Raw genomic sequence first — 19349 nt, 5'->3', positions numbered from 1 at the left:
ACCTGTGGATCTATATTGTGGAGTTGCACTATGCTTAATATCATTTATAGCAAAATCTAAATCTCTATTTAAAAATTTAGCTCAAAACTATTATTTGTGTTATTGGAAGTCATATCCTTGTGAATCTTTCGTTATTATTAAGATTTTTGTAGCACTAAATTCTTTTCAAAAGACAGTCTAATGAAAATGATGCAGATTTTATCTTATGAGATAAAACCATTTGCATGGTAATAAGAGTATACATTCATTTCACATTCTACCCACCTAAAGTATTGATCAAAAGGGAGGAGGAAATTCAGAGAAACATAGTAAAAAGACCTGAGAACTCTTTTGACTGGAGAAATACAGTTCTTGTGTTTTAAAAAACAGAAACATACTGTTTTTATGAGTATCAAAGAGAAATAAGAAAAACCTTGCTATAAGATTTGAAGAAGCAATGTGCTCTTCACTTCTCCAGAAACAGTGTAATTCCTCCTCTGTTGGACATACTTATTTGAAGAGTTAGGTGAAGAAGGAAATAAATAGTTATGACCAATGGAAATGATTATGAGTCAAACAAGTTTGCAGTGTATTTGCATGACTACCAATCAGCTTATTCAACTGAGCTAACATCTTCAAGGTGAGAGTTCATGATGTTCATGATTTGAGAATTACATTGACTCTGCTGGCATAGGTCACAGTAGAACTGGGCCAATTATACTTATAAACTCCAGAGTCTCTTATTCATTCAGCCAACTGCATACATACCACGTACCAAGCACTGTTCTAGGCCAATCAGTATAATAATAATACTGACAATTTCTTAATACTCACTCATACATCAGAATAAGCTAAATTACATACAGGCAGAAAATAAGGCTAACTAGTATATGTATCACTAGAATGTGAGCACCACAAAAGCAAGGATTCTTGTCTATAAACTATTGTATCCTCAGAACAAGAACAGTGCCAGGCACATAGTAAGCACTCAATACATATTTATTGAATAAAATCATGTTGATTTCTTAACTGGCAAATTCATTGTAATAGAAAATAATCACAAATAAGCATGCCATGTACTTACTCCTTTTAGTTATTCACATCTGAATCAGAACCAGAGCTCACTCAGTCATAAAATGAACAAACAGCAAATGGTCAGAACTAAGGAACTAGACAGATGCACTAATGCTGGGCAAGATCAAGAAAGTTCCAAAAACAGAAAAAGCTCAGCAGCCAGGCAGGGAGGGGGGTGGCATCGAGTATGTGTCAGGATTGCAGAATTAGGACAGCAGTTCTAGGGCAGGACTCCAGACTCTAGGTCTGGGGTTGGGGTACAAGGGAGGGGAGTGGGTAGAAAGCAGAATCCAGTCCAAGAACCACATGACAGCAATCTTTCCATTTTTGCAACTGACGTACTAGGAGGGTAAGAGCACAGGATTCCAGTTACAAGTTGACGGATAGTGAGGGACCAGCAACTGGGATGATCTGAGGCTAAGCTTTCTTTTTCTATAGAGATACTTACCTCTGGCTTCTTAAATTCCCTTAAATTAAGAGTAATAAAATTAGTTCCAAAACTAAGTAATCTATACAAGGGGTGACAGTGTGATTGTGAAGACCTTGTGGATCACACCCCCTTTATCTAGTGTATGGATGAGTGGAGGAATGGGGATAAAAACTAAAGGACAAATGGGGTGGGATGGGGGGATGATTTGGGTGTTCTTTTTTCACTTTTATTTTTTATTCTTGTTCTGGTTCTTTCTGATGTAAGGAAAATGTTCAGAGATAGATTGTGGTGATGAACGCATAAACTACGTTATCATACTGTGGACAGTAGATTGTATATCATGGATGATTGTATGGTGTGTGAATGTATTTCAATAAAACTGAATTTAATTAAAAAAAAAAAAAAAAAAAAAACTAAGTAATCGAGCTTTTGGAATCAACAAGCAAAAGGTAGAGGGCCAAAGAGAATAAATTAACCAGCTTACTGTTAACTGATTAATCAAATTCAAAACACACACTTTTGCTTGGTAGTAGAAGTTTCAGCATGGAGCCCAAAAGGATTTGTTCACCTTATTTTATTTATATATGTATGTACTCATTTATTTTATTGTATTTATTAAAACTGTCATTTTTTAAATTTGGTTTCAGTTCAGGAAATTCAGACTCTTCTTTTAAATTAAAAACAAAAATCCATACTAAAATTTTAACTAGATTATATCCAAAAGATTTGCAGCATGTGTAACCAAGGATATACCTTAAGGCCAAAGTTTTCATTCAAGAAGCATTAGAACAGCTTGGCGACATTTGCTGGAAAGTAAATTCATGCTGGAAATTATAACATATCTAAAACTAAAATATCTACAGAAAAAGAAATTAACATACCTAAGTCAAACTCAAAATAACTGTATGCCCTCTGAAACTTAAAGCAGCTCCACCCAAAGGACAACGTTATTTTCTAAAATTCAGTGTTCAAATATTTCACCCATTTAAAATCACCCAGCTCAATCCCCTGCTGGATGTCTGTTGAGTTGGATTCCAGATTCTGCTCTAGAAAAGGTCACCTCTTCCCCATAGAACTCAGTGTTCTCATACGTAAAATGAGAAAAAGTCTATGATTAAACCCCAATCATACAAATTATATGTCAATGAGTTTTACATATTCATGTCTTTCGCAACAATACTAAAGATGGGGCCAATGAATTAGGTTTTGCCTCACCTTGTGTCTTCCAGGCTGCAAAATATGTGTTTTTAAGTAATTATATAGAGTGATTACTTCAGTAAATTCAGTAAAGTGTTATTTAATAGTAGGTACTGTTATTATTTTTTTTTATGAAGAAGAGGAGGAGGAAGAGTTGCCCAAATTTATGACTATATAAATTCACCATTATTAACTATTTTAAGGCCAAATAAAGATACATTTTACATTATATTGTTGCTTTCCTTCTCTAAATGTAATATTAGCAGTAATTATTTAATTAGGCTAAAAATGAATTAAAAGAAACATTATTTTTAAAGAAGGAGGAAAATATGGTCATAAGGAGGTCTCTGAATCTTTTATGACTTAAAAGGAAATATTTCCTTATGTTAAAATATGAATTATAAATCTTGCATTGTAGAGAGAACTAATATTCTATTCAATCATTTATTCAATAAATATTAATAGAGCATCTATAGTGGGCATAGCATTATGGTATATGGTATTTTAGCAAAGACAAAAAATATAATTCTTGATGATAAGACTTAAAAATCAAGGAGGGGAAATAAGACATAACTATAGTTAGCTTTAACAGAGAATAGAATGTTGCAAGAGATACAAGACAGGAATTAATAATTTATGAATAATATAGGTCAGAGGAAGGCGGGATCTGCAATGAGAAAATTTAGCACAGAATTATTCATGGAAAAGGAAGCTTTTGTGATAAGCCTTTAAGGATGGATGGAATTTTAACTGGCAGAGAAGGGAAGAAGGAATGAAGATGACAGCAGTCCAGGAGGAGTGAATGTCACACAGGTGAGAATTGAGAATTGTTCAGAGAAGACCCATAAATGTCATTTATTGAATAATTTTTGTATGTTCTTAAAGGTTCATTCATTTGACCTTACAGTTATCTATGAGTAGGGATTCTAAACCCCACTTTACAGATGAGGCACCTGAGAAACATAAAGTAAAGTCCCTTGGGCAAAGTCACACAGCTGGGCAGTGGGTTAAGAAGCACAGGACTGATGGGTTCCAAAGCTACATCTCTCCCCTCCTGCCTCCAAAAATAGCACTGGGGTGGTCCAAGGTGCAGAAGAGGGCCATCCAAGACATCCAAGACAATGGAGCCTTTAAACCATAGTAAAGACTCTACATCTTATTCAGAAAGATTTAGGTTATCATTAGAAAACATTTGCAGAAACAGTACATTAAAATCCTCAACTGGCCGTGGTTATTAGAAGATGGAGACAGATGATGAAAGAGACAAAGTAGCCAAGTACAGTGGTTCAAGCAAGAGGTGAGAGGACTCAAATAAAGATAATAATGCTGAAATGGGAAGGAAAAAAAAATGGATGTGAAAGATTTTGCAGAGAAGAATCCATAGAATCTGAATGTATAAACTGAGAGAAAGAATACATTTATCATGACTCTCAAGTTTTTAACCCTGAACTAAGGAAAAGCAATTTTTTGTGGGGAAATTATTAAGTCCTAGATGTATTTATTGAGTTTACATGGCAGTAGGATATCCAAGATCTAATTCATGGCTTCCTGCAAACACCAATGTGGGTGACTTAGAAAGAATATGAAAGAGCAAGTACCTACTACTAACTTTTGAAGAGAGTCCTCATTAAAATAGCAGGAAGAGGAATAGAAAGAAGCCAGCTATTGTGCAGGCAGAGAGAGAGAGAAATACCATAAACACCTAGACAGTGAAAATTGTGATTGTATGACAATCAAATGAAAAACACCTGCAACATTCCATCTACCCTGAGAACTAGAAGTAGACCAAAAGCATTCAAGTCCAGAATATATGTCCACTTTTTTTTTTAGGGAAAAACACAATTCTTTTTACAATGAAGTGTGCTTTGATCAATTTTTATTACATACAACATTAAAGTCATATTATCATCATTTAAAAATAATTATATATGTATGGTCCTCCTTCCAATGGTTGGCATTTCAGGACAAATCTATTAATCTAATTGATAAGTCTAGAAATGAAAAGAAGGGGAAAATGACTTTTACTGAGTGACTGTGTACAAGGCATGATTTATATTTTTCTACATATTTGTGTGTGTGTGTGTGTGTGTGTGTGTGTGTGTGTGTAGGGTCTGGTATATATTGATGTGTATGTGTATTTATGTTTGTATACATACACATACACATATATATATAAATCAGGCCCTTTACATATATTATAGATAATACATTCAATAGCTAATTAAATGCAGGAATATTCAAAACTACAGGCCTAACACACTTAAGATTCTAAACTAATGTACAAGTCTTTGAGTACTATTTTAACTAATCAATTTCAAACTCTGTTGTAATGTTAGGAAATAAGAGTTTACTGCCATCTGGTGGAAGATTTGCCTACCTACAAACAAATAAACTAGCTGTCTACAAGTGTAATATAAAATCTTTAACAAATAAAAAGTAGTTTGGACTACCAGGGAAGATGGCACAGTAGGGAGCTCCAAGACTCACTCCTTCCTCCAAAGCAGCTGGTAAACAGTCTGAAACTGTTCTAGGGCTCTGGAGGCCAAAAGAACACTGTACAGCTTCCAGGGAAGAGCAGGAAAAGGAAGTGGATAAACAGTGGTAAAATACCATAAGTAGCTCCCTCCGCGCAGTGGCTGATGGCCCCATCCCCCATTCTCAGGGCAGGTTGCCTTGGGATCCAGTCCCTGGCTAAGTGCTGCTGTCAGAAAGGGACACAAAAATCCTCTTCCCCAAGAATGAGGGAGGAGAGCATGTTCGAACAATGATCACGGCTTTTGATTAGCGAATTAGGATCACTAGGTCCAGGCTCTGAGCTACTGTTTCAAACTGCCCCGACAAAAGTGGCAGTAGCCACTGTATCAACCCCACCCAACACAGGGGTGGAGGCCATGGAAGTTTGAAGACACAGTACCTCCTGCATAGGAAACAATTTGCTGAAGGGCGCCATGTGCTGGGCAAGCCAGGGAAGTATAGCACCAGGGAGCTATCAAAAAGTATTTTGGGTATCTTTCCTGACCCTCTCCCCAGATCACTATGGAGCCAGTTTGCACCCCCTTCAAGGATCCCTGGCCCCATTTCAGTTCGGAAATACTGCCTTGGGAAAGTTATCTCCAGGGTGACTTTCCCACAGAATTTGACCTCCAGGCAAAAGCAGCTAGGGACAATATAATGAGTGTTTAAAAAAAAAAAAAAAATTAACCAGACAAAACAAAAACAAACAGAACAGATCAAGATTCCCAGAGAAAGAACAGAGGAGAGTAAGTTTTCTACTGGAGGTGAAACAATTGCGCAAAAAGTGCATTATTAAAAATTGTACTGCATATTCAGGGCAAGAATCAGACGAAGAGCTGAAAAAATCTGATCAGTTAAACATGGGCTATTCTAATGGTTTAGAATAAGCTGAACCAAATGTCAAAGAAGAGGCTTAACACATAACCAATCAACAAAAAAATCCTATGCAAGAGACAAAAACTGACCTTCACAGTAAACTCAGCAAGGTAATTAGACAGCGAGACATCAGCAAAAAATTACAAGCGATACTAAGAAACAGAAATATATGGCCCAGTCAAAGGAACAAATTAAAACTTTGGAGAAGACACAGAATTTGGAATTACGAATCAAAGATGTTGAAACAAATCTCCTAAACCAATTCAATGAGATGAAGGAAAACATGGCTAAAGAGATAAAGATATTAAGACAACTTTGAGTGAGCATAAAGAAAATTACACAAACCAGAAATTATAGGAATGAAAGGTACAATACAAAAGATTAAAAATAAACTAGAGGCCTACAATAGCTGATTTTAACAGGCAGAAGAAAGAATCAGCAAACTAGAAGACAGGACAATCAAAATTTACAGACAGAACAGATAGAGAAAAGAATCAAAGAAGTTGAGCAGGGTCTCAGGGATTTGAATGACAGCACGAAGCTCACAAATATACAGGTCATGGATGACCCAGAAGGAGAAGAGAAGAAAAAAGGGCAGAAAGAATATATGAGGAAATAATGGCCAAAAATTTCCCAGCTCTTCTGAAAGACATAAATATACATGTTCTGGAAGTGCCACATACTCCAAACAGAATAAATTCAAATAAACCCATTCTGAGACACAAGCTAATCAGAACGTCAATAGAGAGATTATCCTGAAGGCAGCAACAGAAAAGTGATTCATCACATACAAGGGAAACACATAAGGCTAAGTGTCAATTTCTCATTAGAAACCATGGAGATGAGAAGGCACTGGTATAAATTATTTAAGATACTGAAAGAGAAAAACTGTCAGCCAAGAACTCTTTATCTGGCAAAACTGTCCTTCAAAAATGAAGGAGAGAGGAGAACCTAAGATGGCAGCTAGGTGAGACAGGGCAAAAAAACATCTCGGTGAAAAATACTAGATAAAAACCAGAAAGTGACCCAGAATACCGGTTTCAGTGGTGCGCCAGCTGGACAAGGTCTGCTAGTACCACAGGGGCCGTATACTTGGTGAAACCGGGAGTCTGCATTCTGAAACGAGTGAGTAAGCTGGCTGGAAGACCCGCAGCCGCGTGGCAGTGTGGGGAAGCCAGAGATTGGTATTTGGAGACCAACTGGTTCTTTTAAAAAAAAAAAAGGGGGAAAAACCCAGGAGCAGCTGCAGTTGTGACAGTGGGAACCACGCAGTAAAACACAGCAAGAGAGGGCTGAGCCGGCCACTCAGTGTCTGGCCTGGAGGACAATCCGCTGCAGATAACCTCAGGGCCAGGGGAGCAGAGGGGAGAGCCGGAAGCAGAAAGAAACCCTGTGGCTAGCAGCTGGCTCCCCGGAGGGCTGGATAAACTCCTGCCCGGGGCCATGCCCACAGCCTAGAGCCCCGCCAGTTGTCCCGGAGCTGGGAAGGAGGAACTGTGCGAGGAGGCGGGGGGGTTGAGACGCCCCATTTGGCCATCTTTGCATCGGGCTGAGAGCGCCCCTGCACGGCCAGGCGGCCCAGGGCTTCCCTTGAGGGATGGCATGCACTGGTGACGTAGCACAGTCTTCCCTCAGTAGAGGTCCTGGAAGATCACAGCTGAGAAAGGGGGCCAGCTTGGAAAACTCAGGGACGCTACGCCAAGTCCAGTGGTTTGTGTGTCAGCAAGAGAGAGGGTCTGGGCCTGAACTGAAATGAAGGCTTAGACTCTTGCAGCGGCCTTGAATCTCCGGGAACACCTGGGGAGTTTGAATATTAAAGCTGCCCTTCCTCCCTAACCACCCAGACACACGCCCCACATTCAGGGCAGACGGCTCCAGACACACACCCAAACTGAGTTCACCAACTGAACCCCACAAGCATCATTTCCCCACACACCACGGGGATACTGTTGAGGAGAACTGACTTGAGGGTTATAGGTGACTCACAGACGCCATCTGCTGGTTAGTTAGAGAAAGTGCACACCACCAACTTGTGTTTCTGAAAAATTAGATTGGTATCGTTTTTTACAACTTGAAAGAACCCTATCAAGCAAAGCAAATGCCAAGAGGCCAAAAACAACAGAAAATCTTAATGCATATGATAAAACCAGAAGATATGGAGAACCCAATTCCAAACACCCAAATCAAAATATCAGAAGAGACACAGCACTTGGCACAATTAATCAAAGAACTACAATCGAGGAAAGAAAACATGGCAAAGGATTTAAAGGACATGAAGAAGACCATGGCCCAAGATATAAGTGACATAAAGAAGACCCTAGAAGAGCATAAATAAGACATTGCAAGAGTAAATAAAAAAATAGAAGATCTTATGGAAATAAAAGAAACTGTTGGCCAAATTAAAAAGACTCTGGATACTTACAATACAAGATTAGAGGAAGTTGAACAATGTCTCAGTGTCCTAGAAGTCCACAGAACAGAAAATGAAAGAACAAAAGAAAGAATGGAGAAAAACATCGAAAAAATCAAAATGGATCTCAGGGATACAATAGATAAAATAAAACATCCAAACTTAAGACTCATTGGTGTCCCAGAAGGGGAAGAGAAGGGTAAAGGTCTAGAAAGAGTATTCAAAGAAATTGTTGGAGAAAACTTCCCCAACCTTCTACACAATATAAATACACAAAGCATAAATGCCCAGCGAACTCCAAATAGAATAAATCCAAATAAACCCACTCCAAGACATATTCTGATCAGACTGTCAAATACTGAAGAGAAGGAGCAAGTTCTGAAAGCAGCAAGAGAAAAGCAATTCACCACATACAAAGGAAACAACATAAGACTAAGTTGTGACTACTCAGCAGCCACCATGGAGGCGAGAAGGCAGTGGCATGACATATTTAAAATTCTGAGAGAGAAAAATTTCCAACCAAGAATACTTTATCCAGCAAAACTCTCCTTCAAATTAGAGGGAGAGCTTAAATTTTTCACAGACAAACAAATGCTGAGAGAGTTTGCCAATAAAAGACCTGCCCTACTTCAGATACTAAAGGGAGCCCTACCAAAAGAGAAACAAAGAGAGGAGAAAGAGATACAGAGAATTTTAACAGACATATATAGAACCTTACATCCAAAATCACCAGGACACTCATTTTTCTCTAGTGATCACGGATCTTTCTCCAGAAGGGACCATAAGCTGGGACATAAAACAAGCCTCAAGAAATTAAAAAAAAAAAAAAATTGAATATATTCAAAGCACAATCTCTGACCACAATGGAATACAAATAGAAGTCAATAATTTTTGAATTGTAACTCCACTATTTACTTCCTACTTGATATAAAATACACAAACTCTAATGACAAATCAGTGGTTTTGAACTCAACGTAAAATATGTAATTTTTGACAACTATATAAAGGTGGGGGAATGGAGGAGTATAGGAACATAGTTTATGTGTCCTACTGAAGTGAAGGTGGTATCAAAGAAAAACAAGATTGTTATGGATTTAAGAGGTTAATTTTAAGCTCCACAGTAAACACAAAGAAATTATCAGAGAATATGACCATAGAGATGAAAAGCAGAGTATTGGTTAAGAGAAATGGGGGAAGGGGCAATGGGGAGTTAAGAAATGAGTGTAGGGTTGCTGCTCGAGGTGAAGGGAAATTTCTAGTAATGGATGGTGGGAAAGAGCATTACAACATTCTAAATGTGATTAATCCCACTAATGGAATGCTAGGGAGGGGGTGGAATGGGAAGATTTAGGTTGTATATATGTTTCCACAATTGAAAAAAAAAAAAAAAGACAGTCTAAATACCTGACAATTGAATGCCAAGGATGAACCTGGATGGGACTGGAGGATGGAGGACAAGAGGCTCAAAGGGACACAGCTGAGACATAAGGAAAAGGAAATACAGAATGTAAGCTTTGAATCATTGTTGACTCTCTTGTACTTCTTAGCTGCGCTTAATGGGATTGCATAAAAGAATGTTCTTGTTCATGGGAAGTGTATATGTGAATTATAGTGTTTGTTGAAGGATGTGTGCAGCTAGCTCTCATATGTTCAGAAGACAGAGCAATACATGATGGATGATAGATAGGGAGGGAGGGAGGGAGAGAAAGAAATAACGATATGACAGCATGTTAAAGTTGGTGGATTGGGGTATCGGGGGAGGAGGGACAGGGTATTCTAGAGTTCTGTGTATGGGGTTTGTATTGTTTTTGCAACTGTTCCTATAACTTTGAATTTATTTCAAAATAAAAAAAAAGGAAAAAAAAAGGAGAATTTAAAATATTTACAGATAAACAGAAACCAATAGAGTTTTGCAAACAAGAGACATGCCCTACAAGACATAGTAAAGGGAGTTCTGCAGGCTGAAAGGAAAAAACAGGAGACAGAGGTCTGGAGGAGAGTGTAGAAATGAAAATTATCAGTAAGAGTAACTAAAAGGGTAAAAAGAGGGACAAAAATAAGATATGACAAATAAAAACCAAAGGATAAAATGGTTGAAGTAAGTACTGCATTTACAATAAAACAAACCCCCCCAGTCAAAAGACACAGATTGGCAGAATGGATAAAAAAGTATGATCCAACCATATGTTGTTTACAAGAGGCTCACCTTAGATACATATACACCAACAAACCTGCGAAAGTATGGAAAGATATTCCACACAAAAAGTAACCAAAAAAAAGAGCTCAGGTAGCTATATTAGTATCAGACAAAACAGACTTGAAATGCAAAACATTAAGAGACAAATGAGAATACTATGTACCAATAAAAGTGACAAATCACCAAGACAAAATAACAATCATAAATATTTACGCACCTAATGATGGAGCCAAAAATACATGAGACAAACACTGGCAAAACTGAAGGGAGAAACAGATTTCTCTACAATAGTTGGAGATGTCAATATACTACACTCATCAACAGACAGCAAATCAAGAGAGAAGATCAATAAGGTAACAGACAACTTGAATAATATAAGTGAGCTAGACCTAATAGACATATACAGAACATTGCACACCAAACGAATAGGATATACATTCTTCTCAAGTGCTCATGGATTATTCTCCAGGATAGAATACATAATGAGATTAAAAAAACGAGTCTCAACAAATTAAAAAAGATTGAAATTAGACAAAACACTTCTCTGACCACCATGGAATGAAGCTAAAAATCAGTAACACACGGATAACTGGAAAATTCCAAAAATATATGGAAGTTAAACACAATTTCTCTACTTGCAGATGACATAATTCCTATATATAGAAAGTCTCAAAAAATCTACAATAAAGCTACTAGAGCTAATAAATGAGGTTAGCCAATGGCAGGATTCAAAACCCACAAAAATTGGTAGTGTTTCTACACTAGTAACAAGCAATCTGAGGAAGGAATCAAGAAAAAAAATCCATTTACAATAGTAACTAAAGGAATCAAATATCTAGGAATAAATTTAAGGGTTTACTATCCAGAATATCTAAAGAAATCCTACAACTCAACAACAAAAAGAGGAACAACCCAATTTTTTTAATAGACTTATACACAGAAAACTACAAAACACTGCTAAAAGAAATCAAAGAAGACCTAAATAAATGGAAGGACATTCCATGTTCATGGATTGGAAGATTAAATATCGCTAAGATGTCAATTCTACCTAAATTTATTTATAGATTCAATGCAATCCTAACCAAAATTCCAACAACCTACTTTGCAGAAATGTAAAAGCCAATAACCAAATTTATGCAGAAGGGTAAGGGGCCACAGATAGCCAGAAACTACTTGAAAAAGAATAAAAAGGATGAAGAACTCTCACTGCCTGACTGTAAAGCATATTACAAAACTACAGTGGGCAAACCAGCATGGTACTGGCATAAAGACAGATATATCAACCAATAGAACCGACTTGAGAATTCAGAAATAGACTCTCACATCCATGGCCAATTGATTTTTGACAAGGCTGCCAAGTCCACTCAACTGGGAAAGAATAGTCCCTTCAGTAAAAGGTTCTAGGGGAACTGGATATCCACATGCCAAAGAATTAAGGAGAACCCCTACTTCGCACCATATACAAAAATTAACTCAAAATGGATCAAAGACCTAAATATAAGAACCAGGATCATAAAATTCCTAAAAGAAATGTAGGGAAGCATCTTTAAGATCTTCTGGTAGGCAATGGTTTCTCAGACTTTACAACCAAAGCACAAACAATGAAAGAAACAATGGATAAATGGCACCTCCTCAAAATTAAAAACTTGTGTGCAAAGGACTTTGTCAAGAAAAGGAAGAGATAACCTACTCAATGGGAGAAAACATTTGGAAACCACATATCCGATAAGGGTTTACTATCCAGAATATCTAAAGAAATTCTACAACTCAACAACAAAAAGACAAACAACCCAATTTTTTTAAATGGGCAAAAGACTTGAATAGACATTTCTCCAAAGAGTAAATACAAATGGCTAAAAAGCACATGAAAAGATGCTCAACATCACTAGCTATTAGGGAAATGCAAGTCAAAACCACAACGATTTATCATTTCCTACCAACTAGAATGGACACTATTAAAAAAAAAAAAACAGAAAACTGCAAGTGTTGGAGAGGATGTGGAGAAATAGGAACACTCATGCATTGTTCGGAATGTAAAATGGTGCAGCCACTGTGGAAGACAGTTTAGCAGTTCCTGAGGAAGGTAAGTATAGAATTGCCATATGAGCTGGCAATCCCCCTACTAGGTCTATACCCAGAAGAACTGAAAGCAGGAACTCAGACATTTGCAATCTTTAATTTTACTAGGAGATTTATCATGGTCACCTATAAATGTTAATAATTTAAACATTACACAAACAATTATCTCATGTATATGCATGATGGAAGCAATTTAAAAAGATACCTCAATGTCCCAGTTATTGAATTAATTTCATTCTCCTCTAGATTGCAAACTCTTAGAGGACAAGGATCAAATGTTAATAATCTTGGTTTCCTGCACAAAATCAAAATAGTGCCTCTAGCTTGTAAGTGTTCAGTAAATGATTATGTAATTTCAGTATAATCTAGATCAGGGTTTCTCAATATTGGAACTATTGGCATTTTTGGAAGGATAACTCTTTGTTGTAGGGAGCTTTCCTGGCATTGTAGGATGTTTAGCTGATCCCTTGCCTTTAGCCAGTAGACGCCAGTACCATCCTCTCTCCAACTGGTACAACAAAAATATCTCCAGACATTGCAAATGTCCCATCATGGGCAAAGTCACCCTCAGATGAGAACCAATAAACTGACGTAAATGAAAGCGGTACAAGAACAGCAATCAGTTCCAATAATGTAATCTTGTTTTTTCACTTTGGACAAAAATTAAAAAAACTCTCTGAGCCTCAGTTTCCTTTTCAGCGAAGGGCAATGATTAGACTTTATAACCTCACAGTCCCTTTAATTCATCCATCTGTTCATCTAATATTTACTGAATGCAAATTAATGTCAGACACTGTTCTAGGCACATGGTATCTTGCAGTGAGCAAAACAGGCATGAGCCCTTCCTTCATGGGAAAGAATACAGTCATTGGGTAGATATATATACAGTAAATGACTGAACAAACAAATGCATATAACTGCAAACTATGGTAAGTCCAGGGAAATGTTCTATAAGCATTTCTTCCATATGTAGGAGACTTCTAAAATATCTCATCTGTTTTATGGAGAATAACTTTGGCATTAATCAGGATCAAAAGCCATTTAAGATTCTAAAATCCTCAATGAATTCTAACTACACTATATTGCAATGCCACAAATTAAGGATTATGCAACAGCTTGAGTTAAACTCAAATTTGTAGACAACAGAAAACTATTCCAAGTTATTCAAAAGAATCTTCATTTCTGCTCTAGAACATTTTATCAATGGAATTTAGAGAAATGAAAGTAATTATATTACTTTTTTTAAATAATCCAAGAAATGGATAATCTTTTTAGCTTCACTCCAAGATAAACACTCAACATACTTTACCTAATTGATTAGGAATAATCTCATCCAAAAAGTCTATTTTATATAATATAGAAGGAACTGGTTGGTTTGCATGCTATCCCTGGCATATGAACTGTACACAGAGCATAAGATTTTATTGGAAGGATATTTTAATGTCACCCCTACGCAGTATTTCCTATGTCAAAGCATAGTAGGTAATCTTCCAGACAGACCAACTAAATAGCTTAACTTTTCCCCTGAACATTTTTCCCCTTTGAGTTATCTGACTGGCAAAGAAATACCAGTTCTGAATAATAATAGTAATAATAATAATAAACAGATGCTGTCTGCATTTTCTCTCTCCTTCTCCATGAAAGTAAAGGGAGTTAACATTCATTGTACACCTTTTATGCTCAAGGTGCTGTACATTTCCTATCTTCTTTAATCTCAGAATAATCCCATATATTATATATTATCACCTTTTTCTCACACAAGGGAACTGAAGTTCAGTGAGGTTAATATTTGCTTCAAGTCAGATATATTGTAAAAATTAGAAATGAGATTTTTTTCCCAACTACACTAGACTCTCTTTTGCCACATCAGCCAATATAAATATCATAAATGCAAAGGCAGTTCAAGAATTACATAATCTAATTTTCTGGGAATGCCTAAGGTACTTTAAAGTAATATTTCAGATTATAAACGTCTGTTGAAAGTGGAAAAGATTGAGGAAAAAGAGATTAACACACTGCTAAGTATTTCCCTTCAACACAAAAACAGCTCAGTCCTTATCCATCTTATTTTTTCTTCAATACAAACTTGTCTAATAGGACTCTAACTTTTCTTGAACTACTTACTACTCTGTCTCTCCCCTTCCACAGCCATGCTGTGAAAACTCAGTTTGCTCTCTTCTTTCTGGCCTCCTGGTCATTCCTCCACCCTCTACAATCTGGTTTCCACTAAAAATGCTCTCAATAAAGTCATTAATGAAAATGTTCTTGCCAAATACAGTAGATACACTTTATTCCTGACCTTTTCAATGACATCCAAAACTGCTGCCCACTTCCTCCATTTTGAAACCCTATCCTCCCTTGCTTGGCATTTGTAATTCATCTCAACTGGTTTTCCAGTTGCTTCTCTGGCTTCTTTCTCTATCTCTTTCTCAGGCTTCCAGTCTTTTTTTCTACCTTTAAAAGATGATGACCCTCATGATTCCATCTTCAAACATCTTACGACTCTCTTCACACCCCCTGATGATCTTATCCATGCTGATGAGACCCTAATCTACTTCTTCAGCCCTGGTCAGTCCCCAGACTTCTAAAAATTGTTCAGGCTATGCCTACTAATCATTGTCACCTGGAAATTTTACAAGCACCTCTAATTAAACATATTTACAATTGAACAGATTATTTCCTTCATCAATTTTGCTCCTCCTCCTATTTTCCTATTTTCCCCAATTGGGTGAATGATATAACTAGTTCCCCAAGTCTGATTCTAGGGAGAATCCTCCTACTCCTTAACTCCCAAAATTCAAAAGACTACAATTCCATTGATTTTAGCTCTCAAAAATATCTTCAACCCTTCCACTCCTTGCCACTTCCCCAATTACCACTGCCACTCCCTTAGTTCAAGTCCTCATAATTTCTTGAAGGCATCATACCATAGCCTCCTATCTGTTCTTCCTGTCTCTAAATCCAATCTCCTCCAGTCACTCTAGAGTAGTGTTTTCCTCTAGAAATTTCTCTGTGGTAATGAAAATGTTCTATATCTTTGCTAACCGATACAATGTGGCTACTGAGCACTTGAAATGTCAATAGTGCTACTGAGAAACTGACTTTTCAATTTTATTTAATTTTGATAATATTAATTTTAATTTAAATAGCCAACATATAGCTAGTGATTACTATTCTGGACAGTGCAGCTCTAGAGTGATATAAATTTATTTATAACTCTCCTCTTTAAAGAATAAAATCCATTCTCCTTCAGACCAATATATATATGATCAGCTTTCCCCATATTTCTGGTCCCATCACTCCTATCCCACCTTCTGGCACAATTTCCAAACTCGCACACATCCTAAGTATCAGACATATGAAATTAGTTTCCATGATATTGCATGCCTCTTTGCTGTATACAAGCTATCCTCATTGCCTGATCACCTTTTCTCTTTTTTCTTAATCTGACTTACTCATCCTTCAAGCAGCAGTAAAGGATGACTTACTCATCCTTCTCTGGACTCCTGACCATTCCCTGCACCTCCTCACCATCCTCTACCAAATTGTCTTGTACTTTAGCACACTATTCATACTGCTAAATCACATTGTACTCTGAGCTCTTCGAGAGTAGGAACTAGATTTTTTTTTAACTCTATATCAGTGTTGTCTACTAAGTGTTTGCAACCAGCTGCTCAGCCCATCTTCTAGGTAACTAGGAACATAAATGTCCTCAAACTCTTTAGTCCATTCCTATTATAATTAGATCTATTCCAAACCCTTCAAAGTCCTGATGTAAAGTGATCTATCACTCAACAATTTCTTTCATAATCCCTTTCCTTGAGGTAAGCTTCCCTGTTTACCCTGTCTAACTATGATTTGGATATTCCAAGTCCCTGTCTATATGACTCACTGGCAACTTCTGTAAGGATTGCCCTTTTACTTTTCTGCCAACCTGTTACTTTCTTTGAGATCCAGAGAAATGTTCACCCCAAGCAAGAGTCTTCTTTGATGGATCTTGCATTGATCTAACTCCACCTGCACACTAATTAGCCTTAAGTTATCCTGCAGGCTTATCATCTCTCATTACTTATTGTATACTAACTTCTGAAATAGAAGGTCAATTATTTGAGGGCAAGGACTGAGTCTTCTGCTTCCGGTGCTATCCCTGCAGCATTCTCTACCACGCTGTGCATTTATCAGAATCTTCACAAACATATATTGAAGGTCAGATGACATCTTAAAGATGAGGTTTGTTATTTTCATGAATTCCAAAACATAATGATTTCCAACTCTTGCATTTACAACACCCGAAAAAGATGTATGTTTTTTAGGTACTATCTAGATATTAAAAGGAAAAGTGAAAAATAAAACAGATAAAAGCCTCACAGTCTTTCCATACCTAAAAAGAAGAAGGATATAATGCTATTAAACAACTAATGCTAGGAGGTTGCAACTCTGAAAATGTTGGGAATCCCCTGCCTGACTTCAGTGACATGAATAACAGCATTTTTTTTAAAGCAAAATAATAAAAGGAAAATCATTGTTTTTCAGCTGCTGACAGAGGCAAGATACCACCTGTTTCCTGATTGGAAATCAAATTTTTATCAAGTAATTGGGACAACAATCATTGTGATTCCATGATTTCGCCACACCTGTAGGACAACCATCCTGAGACATAACAGTGCCAGGATCTTGTCTGAACTTAACTGACATAGCAAATACAAAACCTCAACTTACGAATTTCAGCATTCTGAGGCTATGATTTTCTATTTTTATGTTAAAATATTATAAAGAATTGCCCATTCTATTAAAATTAGTAGAATATAGATACTTAGCTTTCAATTTTCAGATACATATTCAACATGTAATTCTCCTCCCACCTTGCCATGAAAAAAAATTATACATGAAAAAGAAATATTATACATGATAATACCTAAAAATAAAAATTATACATGAAAAAGAAAAGGTCCTCCAAATACACGTTATCAGACAAAACGGAATCTGGCATTTAAAATCGTGTTCTCTAGAAACAGATTGAAAAGACAGTCTTTCAATTTCTTGTCAAGAAATAAATTACACTCTATTTTTCCATTTTTAATTCATTCATTTATGTGTTGAGGTCTTAGGTATTAATTAAAGTTAATAAACAATTTAATTCTTGATAATCTAACCATTTGAATGTATCATTGACAAGCTTTGATTATGGAAATTAATTTAAAAAACAGTAATGTGTAAATCATATCAATTTTCTACAGAACATCAGTAGTTCTAAAAAGCCATTGACTGAAAAGTGAGTTAGAGAAAAGAGCCACTAACATAAGATCCCAGAGGATTTTAATCCTGATTTCTTACTTTTAAAGAACATGTAATTCTTATTTTAGATAAAATTCCCTACTTCACAGCTTACTTTTGCTTCAAAGGGTTACTTCCAAGAGAGTTACTTCAAAACATTTATGGTATAAACCGTCCATAAATTACAATGCTATATTTCATTTAGTCAATCAGAAAGTTATGTGTCAGATATTTATAAAAGTAATAATAATCCCTACTTATCACACATTAAACGCAATTAATCATGACTGCTTCTCTTACTGGCTTACCATAAGCCACATATTATGCCAAACACTATACATCATTTAATTCTCTTAATAATCTTATTATGTAAATACTGTGTTATCCCCATTTCCCGGAGTTGGAAATCAGAGATTAGAGAGATTAATTTGCCCAAATATGGCTCCAAATAGCTGTCAGGTACAAATCCTGGAATCTTCTGACCATCCTCTAAGATTGAGGAAGCCTGAATATTTTCTTTATATTCATTCATTCATCCATAAAATATTCATTAAATGCCTTCTACATGCCAGGCACTGCTCTAGGCACTGGGAACACAGTGATGAAACAAAATCTCTGTCCTCATGAAGACTAAATTTACTAACAAAGATAGTCAATGAACAAATATTCAAAATCTGCAACAAGTAGTCAGAAGTAGGAAGTACCATCAGGAAAAATATCACAGATCAACAGGATGGAAAGGGTAATAGGTGGATGCTAGTTTAGACAGGGGTCAGCAGACACATCTGTTTACAGAGCCTTTAGACCCACTGCCCATTCCTACACCCTTTTCTCAACAATTCTCCATCCCACACCCCACCCCACTTCTTTCCTTACCCTCCAAAACCAAAAGTTAAAAATTCCAAAAACAAATTCTAATTTAGAATCCCAGAAGAAACTCAGTTGAAAACGAGAAACAGTGTTGAGGACAGTAGAAAGAACGGATAGTTTCACACATCTTAAAAAGAATATCTTCAAAATTATTTTTAAATTAGATAATTTCTTCTTAGAATGTGAATACACACACACAAATTTCTTTTATTTTTTAATTTTTTAATGGAGAAGTTGTAGGTTTAAAGAAAAATCATGTATTTTCTAATATAGAGTTCCCACTCACACCCCTCACACACAGCTGTCCCTAGTAAACACTTTGTATTAGTGTGGTATCTTTGTTACAATGAATGAGACAATATTATTATAATCATATTATTAATTATAGTTCATAGTTTACATTAGGGTTCACTGTTTGCATTGTACAGTCCTCCTTTTTAAAAAATTTT

The 19349-nt window shown here is 36.4% G+C and overlaps 1 protein-coding gene across 4 annotated transcripts in view; it reads right to left on the bottom strand.

Annotated features, from left to right (window-relative positions):
* Positions 1 to 19349, bottom strand: part of ITPR2 (inositol 1,4,5-trisphosphate receptor type 2) — a 550850-nt gene that overhangs the window by 421617 nt on the left and 109884 nt on the right. The window lies entirely within an intron of this gene.

The sequence above is a fragment of the Choloepus didactylus genome, chromosome 8 (genome assembly GCF_015220235.1).
Source record: "Choloepus didactylus isolate mChoDid1 chromosome 8, mChoDid1.pri, whole genome shotgun sequence".
NCBI lineage: Eukaryota > Metazoa > Chordata > Mammalia > Pilosa > Megalonychidae > Choloepus > Choloepus didactylus.
The sequence above is the reverse complement of the archived record's forward strand: the minus strand, read 5'-3'. Positions and strand labels throughout refer to the sequence as shown.